We start from the raw sequence: 10,760 nt of genomic DNA, 5'->3' as shown, positions 1-10,760 counted from the left end.
GGGAGTCCATTTGGGTTGTCACTTTAAACTTGTGCACGAGCGTACCTAGCGGGTTTATGGGACCCTAGAGGATTTAGTTAGCTTCTAACTTTCTTTTTGATAGTGATTAAACTTTTGTACATATCTATTTGATTTTCTAATTCTTGTCTCTTGTAATGTTTAAATTCTCGCATTTCATATTACTTTTTCTTTTCTTTCTCTGTCGGCCTATGATGCCTACTGGGTACTTGTTATTTTGGTACTTATACTATACTCTGCATCTATTTTTCTGATGCAGGTTCGAGCACCAGCTATCATCATTGATCTCGAGCTAGTTGCAGTCTTGATCAGACGCGAGGGTGAGCATACATTATTCTGGATTTACCTTTCTCCCTCGGTATATATTTATGACTTGTCTTTTACTTTTTGAGTTAGTCTTGTTATATGGTCCACTTTTGGGACTTGTACTTATTTCGTTTAGTAACTCTATATATGTGACTTCTAGGTTTTGGAGGGATCTTTTATTTGTATATATTTTTGGTTGCTTCCTCTCATTCATTTGTTCTTTGGTTATTGTATTACTTTTTTCGCTGAATGTTGGTCTTCTAACCTTATATCCCATTACTCGCAATTTTGGTATATGGGTTGGGTTGTCGACTGATTGGTCATAGTAAGCGCCATCATAACTCGAGGATTCAGATCGTGACATTTTGGTATCAGAGCCCTAGGTTCACAGATATCACTTCTACAGCACTAACGACTAGTACATTCTTGCGGATTGGTGTGGAGATGTTCGTAATTTATCTTAAGTAGGCTACAGGATGTCTTAGGAACTTATTCTCTTTTATGTCATTGTCGTGCAGTGTGTGTCTTATTATTTTCATAGAATCTCACTTGTTACACTCTTTTCACGATGGATCGCACGTATGATAGAGCCCATTCCCAAGAAAAAGAGAAAATGACAAAGCCAATCCTAAGATAGAGAGTAAACTACAAAGCCGGAGGTGGAACCACAAGTTTCTCCAGCCCAACCACCACCCGCGCCAGTTGCAGCTCCTGACCTATAGGATTTGTTAGCCCAGATACTAGCTGCTATAGGGGTGATGCAGCAGGCCCCAGCTCCAGCTGCTCCACCACCATAGTGTCAGTTTACACCAGTGATAGTAGTAACTCAGCAGCCATCGGAACCTTCCTCCAAGCTTAATAATTTAAAAGGCGTCATGCCCTTATGCGAGAAGAAGATGTTCGGGGTGTTCCTTAAATTATCATTGATGAGGTTTTCTAGGGTAGTGGTGAGGATGCCTACGAGTTTTTAGTTACTTTCTATGAGCGGATGCATACTTTGGGATTGGTGGAGTTGAGAAGAGATGAATTCACCTCTTATTAGTTAGATGGTTCTGCCAGGCATTGAGAGGAGACGAATTCACCGCTGATTAGCTAGATGGTCCTGCCAGGAAGTGGTGGCACTTATATTTAGAGACTAGGCTAGGTGGGTCTCCACAAGTGTCGTGGAAAGCATTTTCGGAGGCCTTGTTGGCCAAGTTCATTCCTAGAAGCGTTAGAGATCAGCTCCAAGACTAGTTTTCACGTTGGAGCAGGGCTCCATGGAAGTTTCAGAGTATGAGTCCAGATTCCACGAGTTGTCCAAACATGCTACTATAATCTTACTTACTGATGAGTAGAGAGTTCGGTGCTTCATCTGAGGTTTGAGATTACAACTACGGATTGAGACTCAGTCGTTAGTGTCAGCAGACTGCTCCTTTCTAGATGTGGTGGACCATGCCCGCACACTTGAACAGCTCCTTCACGAGGCTTAAGAGGGCAGCGACTAGAGAGCCAGGTAGGATGAAAGTCAGGGTGTGCCCTATTTTAGGCCCAGAGATTCATATGATAGGCTCCGCTAGAGGTTCCAACAGGGTTAGTTCAGTTGCCCATTTCCGGCTCCGCTTCATGCTATAGAGGTGACCAACACCATCAGGGTAATTTTACTATCGTTTCGAGATGATATTCAAATGGGTTCATCTGGTCGAGGTGGCTGACCCCCAGTTGCGAGAAGACATTTATAAGAGTGTTATGACTGTATAGAGCGATATTATTTGGCCCATGAGTGCCCTCTTTATTGGTTAGCTGCACAAGCTCCACAAGAAGCTAGAACGCACCAGCAGCAACACCTCCAGTTAGCGGTGCAAGCCAGGTCTAGGACCGCAGGGGTGGTCATAAAGGTGCACGAGGAGGTCCTTGGGGAGGCAGGACAGGTGGAAGAGCAGATGCATGGGGTATAGGCGCCAATGGAAACTTTGATACCACATTAGTTAGATTAGAGGCTGAGGCATCGAACATTATGATCGCATATATGATTCTTTTATGCCATCAACCTGCCTCAATTATTTTGATCCAAGATCCACCTATTCATATATTTATCTATATATTGTATTCCTCGATTGAGTATGAGTCTAGAGCCCTTAGCTGAGTAGTTCCGTGTTTCGACCCCAGTAGGTGATTCTTTAGTAGTGGATCAGGTCTTCAGATCTGGTGTGGTGACTTTTAGGGGTGGGACACTAGGTTTGGTCTTATTTTACTTGATATGCTGGATTTTGACATAATTTTGGGCGTGGACTGGTTATTCCCTCACTGTACGGTGTTGGATTTATATGCCAAGACTATTACCTTAGCCATGCCTGATATTCTACGAGTGGTGTGGCGGGGCTCTTGTATTCGCACATCGGTTGGGGTGATTTCTTTTATTCAAGATCGGAGGTTAGTGGCTAGCAGATGTTTGGATTACTTAGATTATGTTATACATATTAGTAGGGAGGTCCCTATGGTTATTCAGTGCCTATAGTCTAAGAGTTTGCATATTTGTTTTCTGCTAACATGCCCGACCTTCCTCCAGATCATGATACTGACTTCAGATCATGATACTGACTTCACCATTGAATTAGAGTTGGGTAATCATCCTATTTAAATCCCACTGTACTATATGGCCTTCGAAAATCTCAAGAAGCTCAGTGTTCAACTTCAAGATCTCTTAGGTAAGGGATTCATTCGACCTAATATATCGCCTTTTGGTGCCCTGTCACTACCCGATTTCTTAGGTTATTATGACACCTATTATAATCCTATAGTAGGTAAGCCAACTCTTAACCCAGAATAGCTAGTGGTTGGTTTAAGGGTAGAAACTAAATAAGAATATCCAGAACGCTGTATGCTTCAGCCTTATTTCTAATCAAGACTGCTCCTAGCTCGAGTCAACGCTGACGACTGTTGCTCGGACCTACATCACGAAAATAGATACAGAGTGTAGTATGAGTACCAAAATAGCTGGTACATAGTAGGCATCGTAGGTCAACTGAGCTTCAAAAATAAGGTGATATGAAAAGAGAGAATTGCACAGAATAGAGGTCAAAAGCAGAAGTGTAAAGTAAATTAAAGTAACGAGATGCACATGAGTGTAGAAGGAACTAACTAAAGTAATCTACAGCTAAACTAGACCTAACTGGACCCCCCTTAAGCCAAAAGGTGCACTAGTGTGCAAGTTTAAATAAGAACCTAATCGGACCCCGATAAGCCTAATGATTACACTAAACAGCTACAACTACTGAGAAAACAAATTGAGAACGCAACAACCAGAGAATATAGAACCAGAACCTCAAACTAATCCAGTAGAATCTGATAGTAGAGAGGCCGAACCTGCCTAACATGATGCTCCCTAGAAGTATCTAGGACAGATCAAGTATCAAGTAGCTTATGCCATACCTCTAACCGGATGCTTACTATAAGGATTAGGATAATCAAGGTCGGAGCATTAATCTAGATGCTCCACAAGGTGCCAAAAATAGCTACTCTAAATGCTCCCAATCATCAATAGACGCCAAACTCCGTGGATCGATGTCCACACTTTATTCAACTAATAAAACCACCAAAACTAAATATTGAACCCATTTTGAATTCCAGCACGGAACCAGATGTCACCTCTGAAAATCGTGAAACCACAAAATTGGGGAAGTAAGGACAGAAAGTTAACGAAGAAAACATTTTTCCTAGCTAAGGCCCAAACTATTAGACTCAAGTCTACTACACCAGTCTACAAGGATCTACAATGGCCAAATGATATTGGGGCAAAACTAATTGGGTATGAATCATGGATTTCTAAGGAAAGAACTAATCATACCTAGACTAAGGACGAACATGCTTCAAATGAATAAGAAAAGAAGTATACAAATGCACCACAAGGAGTGGATGATCAACAAAGCAGATAGCATGCTAACAAGTACCTAATAAAACCTCAAAAAGGCCTAAAATATGATTTCTAAATGCCTACGCATGATTCAACACTACCTAATCCCAAATTCCAACTAATAAACATGTAGTTACATTCCTACACTAAATCTAAAGAAGGGAAAATCATAGCCTACTTGTAGGCCGATCATGCATGCTCTAATTTTACTCGACCAGAGCTTTCCCCTTTTGAACGGCCTCTGAAGGTTGCCACGCTATCAACTATAGGCACATAATGTTAACACTATTGGTTTAACATTAAAATTATTGAATTCAGAGACGGGCCAATTTTGGAGTTAGAATCGAGAATTTTGGACCCACTCCGTAAATTATGAAATTAACTCCATGAAAATATCCTAAATGCAACCCTGAACTTGTATTCTAAAAAGGAACAAAATCTGGTGCTCAAATTAGTCACCACACATACATGCATCAAATATTCTATTATGAAGCTCAAGAACACTAGGGCAGCAGGAAAATGAGTCAAATTACCTCAAACGAAGGCTCTACAACCAATTTTGATCACACCACTATTTTCCTCTCGAAAAAACCCCACACTTCAGCCTTTTGAATCGTCAAAATTGCCTTAAAATTGAGAGATAAATCGTAGTTTGAATGTGAGATCACAAACTAAAAATTTTGAACTAAAAATAACTCTCAGGTATTACAAAAATGACCCCCTCCAAGAGGCAAAAAATAACTCTCAGGTGTCATAAAAGTGACCCTGAAGATCGCTTAAGTGACCCCCATCAAGAGGTGGGCATCGCTTTAGCGATACCTGGTCACTTAAGCGAACAGTATTTTTAGTAACAGGCCATTCACATTAGCGACCCCCCACCAGGTGGCCTAGTGATTGCATTAGCGATGGCACCAGATACAATTGGTGTAAAATAAGATTTAGCAAGTTCAAGTCTCTATTACGTTGTTCGGTATTAGTTTGAAACCCCGTGCATGCAAATGAGATAAGCTATCCCACCAAATTTAATGTTCTAAACTCAATGCGCATTCAAAATTCCCATAAGAGGTCATTTGAACAAGAAATAGGTGTCACACCCAAGTGGCATTTTAAGCTAAATCCACAATAGGCCTCGGGATTAGATTGAAAGGCCTCAAAAAGCGCTCAAAGGGTCATTCTTGACCAAACCCAACATTTTTGGAACTAACCGCGTTGATAAAATTTTCATACGAGTGTATTTTCCTACAATGTTGACTAAAGTCAACCTTAGGCTAAATTTCAGAAGCTAAAGTGGTGAATGGATTTAAATTTGTACTGATTGCCTAGATACCTATATCGACCATGCTACTAGCCTAATTTGGCCATTCCACAACTGATGGAACCATCAGAATTCTGTTTAGAAGTCATTTAGCTAATGTTATGACCGAAGTCAAATTTTCAATTTATTAAAGCTCCAAAAAAGGGAAATAGGCCTAAAAACCCAAACAAACGACTACGAGACTGAAAACTCAGTGCCAGCAATCCATAAAAAACTTAGGGTTGCTACAAGAATACTCTAAATACCGAAAAGGAGGCATTAAGGTAAAAAATAACCTAGAGGGTCATTACTACCCCAATCCTTCTTGTGAATAAGGACGATACTATGTATATGTGTGTTGATTACAGGTATCTAAATAAGGTGACAGTGAAGAACCATTACCCCAAGACTCACATTGATGATTTATTTGACTAGATTTAGTGTGCCATTGTGTTTTCTAAGATTAGTCTAAGTTTCAGTTACCATCAGTTGAGGATTAGGGTAGTGAACATTCCTAAGACCACATTTAGGACTTGTTACGACCATTATGAGTTCCTCGTGATGCTTTTTTGGGTTAACTAATGCGCCTTTCACCTCTATCGACTTGATGCTCATGTATTCAGTACATACTTGTACTATTTTATCATAGTGTTCATCAATGATATATTGGTATATTCCTAGAGCCGAGTTTAGCATGAGGAGCATTTGAGGATAGTGCTCCAGTCTTTGAAAGATCAGTAGCTTTATGCAAAATTCTCAAAGTTTGAGTTTTGGCTTGAGTCTGTAGTGTTCTTGGGGCATATGTTGCCCAAGGATGGCATTATGGTAGATCCAGTGAAGATTAAGGCTATTTGTTATTGGGCCAAACACATCTCTATGACTGAGATTCATAGTTTTATCAGATTGGCAGGGTACTACAAGCACTTTGTTGAGAGAATTTCTACTATAGCGGCCCTTTTGACTCGGTTGACTTGCCAGGATACTCCTTTTTACTGGTAGGAGGATTTTGAGAAGAACTTTCTAAGGCTCAAGGAGTTTTTTTACCACCACTCCTACATTGACTCTTCTAGTTGAGAGTGAGGGCTTCACGGTTTATTATAATGAATATGGCATTTATTTGGGTTTTGTATTGATTTAGCGGGGCCAGTATATTATTTATGCATTGAGGCAGCTTAAGCTACATGAGCACAACTACCCCACTCATGACTTAGAGTTGGCGGTAGTAGTTTCAAGCTTAAGATTTAGAGGCACTACCTGTATGGAGTTTGATGCGGGATTTACACTGATCACAGGAGCCTTCAGTACATTATGAGTCAGTAAGACCTTAATTTGAGGCAGCATTGTTGGATTAAGATCCTAAAGGACTACAACCTCTATATTTTCAACCATCTAGTTAAGGCGAATATAGTAGCGGACTCCTTTAGTTGTAAGGTAGTGAGTATGGGTAGTCTAGCCTTTGTTTCTAGTTTAGAGAGACCTTTGGGTTTGGACATCCAATCTTTCGCTAACAGGATCATTTAGCTGGCTATTTATGATTCTCGATATGTGCTAGCTTATGTGGGAACTCATTCATCCCTATTGGACAAAATACGCCATCGTTAGTTTGAGGATGAGGATTTGGTTGCCTTTTGAGATCATATTTTTGAAGGTGATATCGGCTAGGCTACTTTAGATCCAGATAGTCTATTAATGTTTGGTGGTTGTCTCTATGTTTCGAGGGTTGGGGGATTGATCCAGTTGATCCTTAGCGAGTCCGATGATTCTAAATATTCTACCCATCTGCATCTCTAAGATGTATTGTGATTTGAGACAACATTACTGGTGGAGCAACATGAGGAGAGATATTACAAACTATGTATCACATTGTTATAGTTGTCAGCAGGTGAAGACCGAGCACTTGAGGCATTGTGGAAAGCTTTAGAGCTTACCTATTCCCTAGTTGAAGTGGAAGGTTATCACCATGGACTTCATTTTGGGGTTGCCTCGCACTTTTATATGTATTGATAGTATTTGGGTGATCGTTGATCGATTGAAAAAGTCATCACACTTCCTCTGTGTTTATACTTCCTACAGTACTGAGAGGTTGGCTCGTATCTATATTCCGAAAGTAGTTCATCTCTATGGTTTATTGATTTTATCATTTCAGACCAGGGTGGGGCTCACAGTTCACATCCAGATTTTAGAGGACTTTTTATGAGGAGTTGGGTACCTATGTTGATCTTAGAACAACCTTTCACCCATTGACTGATGGCCAGTTAGAGTGCACTATTTAAGTTTTTGAAGATATGTTACGGGCTAGTGTGATCGATTTTGTAGGGTAGTGGGAATAGTTTTTTCCTTTGGCAGAGTTTACGTACAATAATATTTACCACTCCAGTATTCACATGGCTCTTTTTGAGGCCTTATATGATAGGCTTTGTCGCTCTCTGATTGGTTGGTGTTAGTCTATGAAACCCAAGCCGCACGGTACAGGCTTGATGCAGGAGGTCTTAGATCATGTGAGGATTATTCAGGTTAGGCTCAGGGCAACTCAGAGTAGATACCAGAGTTATACAGATCGTAGGCATTGGTTGTTGAGGTTTGTCATTGAAGACAAATTATTCCTCCGTGTATCACCCATGAAGGGTGTGATGAGATTTTGGAGTCTGGGCAAAGCTTAGCCCTATATATGTTGGCCTTTTTGAGATTATGAGGATAGTTTTTGAGGTTGCATATGAGTTAGCTTTGCCCCCACCCATTTCTGCTTTTCCCCCAGCCTTTTCACCTATCCACCAGGTTTTCCATGTTTCGATGCTACGCCGGTATGTTCCAAATGAGTCTCATGTGCTCCAGTATGATGCAGTTTAGTTGGATGATCGTCTGAGTTATATTGAGAAGCTAGTTGCTATTTTAAATAGAGATGTGAGGCAATTGCAAAACAGAGCCATTCCTATGATTAAGATACATTGGAAGCATTGTCCAATCGGGGAGGCTACCAGGGAGACCAAGCCTGATATGCGGGAGCAGTTCCCCGACTTATTTAAGCCTTTAGGTACTTCTTGACTCTTACTTTCACGGATGGAATTTCTTTTAGTAGTGGATATTGTAATGACCCGCCAGGTAATTTTTGAATAATGCATTCATGTAATCATTTAGAGCATTCCTGTAGTGGCCCAAAGTCATTTCTAACTTGCTAGCATTGACTGTTCGGTCGTATAGTTTTTCATTTGGGTTTTAGGTCCATTTCCCTATATTGGAATTTTCATAACTTGAAAAGTTGATTTTGGTCATTACTTTTGGTAAATGACCTCAGAACAGAATTCTAACAGTTCTATCAGCTTTGGAATGGCCAAATTAACTAGTTGCATAATTGGCATGAGTATTGAGGCATTCAGTACGAGTTTGGGGACATTTGTCCTAAGGTTGGCTTTGGTCAATATTGTTGGAAAATGCACTTGGAAGAAAATTACGTCAACGCAGTTAGTTCCAAAATATCAAATTTGGTCTAGAATGACCATTCGTTTGATTTCCGAGGCTTATAGTCTAATCCTTGGCCCATTGTGGAAATGGGCTAAAAAATCTTGGGTGTGGGAATCACTTTTTGTTAAAACAAACTCTTATGGGAATTTTGAATTCGCCATTGAATCCAAAAGTCAAATTTGGTGGGCTACCATATCCCATTTGCACGCAAGGGATTCCGAATGAATCCCGAGCTCCTAGTTGGGGATTTTTGAACTTGGCAAAAACTATTATTGTAGAGCCATGCTTGTGCCAGTGAATTACTTCATCTCTATCACAATGAAGTCTCTGCGATCATGGAGATCACCCAGCATAGGCATCATGATCACGAGGTCCTTGGTCGCAATTGCGATGGATTTACTAAGGGTTGACCATAATAGGTCTTCACGAATGCAAGACCCGACCCTCGCTATCATGATGGTCATCTTTGTGGGCGGTTGTGATTGTGACATTTATCTTCGCGATAGCGATGAACAAGTTCATCTGGTCTTTTAATTTAAGACCAGACGTGATCAATCATTGCTATAGAATTTCAAAGTCACTTAACTTGAGCTGTAGAAGTCCATTTGCAGTGATTCAAAGCTTAGGGTGTCCGAAATATTTGAGGCTACATGTAGAAGTGTTTGAGAATAGTCGGAGAATCTTCGTTTGAGGTAAAAATACTCTCTTATCTGTTATAATAGTTGTCTATTTAAGCTTAATGTGGGGTTTTCTTGCAAGTTCTTAATTATGGTGATTCAAGCCCTGAATTGTGTTCTATTTTAGAATACAAGTTTAGGGTAGTATTTAAGGACTTTTCGCAAAGTTAATTTTATAATTTCTAGAGCAGGTCCCATATTCCCATTTTGGTTTTTTAAATTGGTATGTATCTGAATTTGATAATTTTAGTGTTAAAATAACCGTATTGACATTGTGATTCTATTTTGATAGAGTGGTAGTGTTCTGAGTTCGTATGGAAGGGGAAAGCTCCTGTCACTTGAGTTGGAGCGCGTACAGTTGGCTATAAGGTGGCTACAACTTTCCCCTCCTTAGACTAAGCATGTTCTACCATTTGTATATTAATTTGTGTGAAATTGGGGGTGTTTGGGTGTTAATCATTCTAAATTCCTAGAAACCATGCCTTTGGCTCTATTTTCAAGAAATTTTGGTTATTAAAGCATGTCTCCTATCGTTGTTGATCATCCCTACCTAGTGGTGTGTAATTTTTGTTTGGTTTACATCTTTGGAAGGATGTTGTCCTTAGTCTAGGCTTAGACTAGCAATTGCCATAGACTTGCATTTTATTAGAGCCTTTAGGCCTTGGAACTTCTCCAACTTTGCTTTGGATGACTTAGCTCCCTGTAGACTGATATAACAGATTGAGTCTGATAGTCTGGGCCTTAGCAAGGCAGTGAAATAGATTTTGAAACCATACATCCATACTTCCCTAATTTCATCTGTCCTGTATCACTTGATTCTTGGTTTAAAAGTCTATTCGTCGATTCTGCTTGGGTGTGGTTTGGGATGGAGTTATTTATTAATAAAACTCGGATTGGGGGTACTCCTCATGATGGTTGGTTGGCCTTTGATCCTTATTATGACCAATTCTCCTCTATTTGTGGTTCAAGTCCCCAAATCACTCCACCGGGTGTGGTTCAAGTCCTTGCCTTGGTATATTAGCCTCTATTCAAGTCACTTGATTTATTTAGCTGTGGTTTAAGTCCATCCCCATTTTTATCCTTGGTTCAAGTCTATATCTACCATTCAGCCTTG

This window comes from Solanum dulcamara, chromosome 12 (genome assembly GCF_947179165.1).
Source record: "Solanum dulcamara chromosome 12, daSolDulc1.2, whole genome shotgun sequence".
Classification (NCBI taxonomy): Eukaryota; Viridiplantae; Streptophyta; class Magnoliopsida; order Solanales; family Solanaceae; genus Solanum; species Solanum dulcamara.
The sequence above is the reverse complement of the archived record's forward strand: the minus strand, read 5'-3'. Positions refer to the sequence as shown.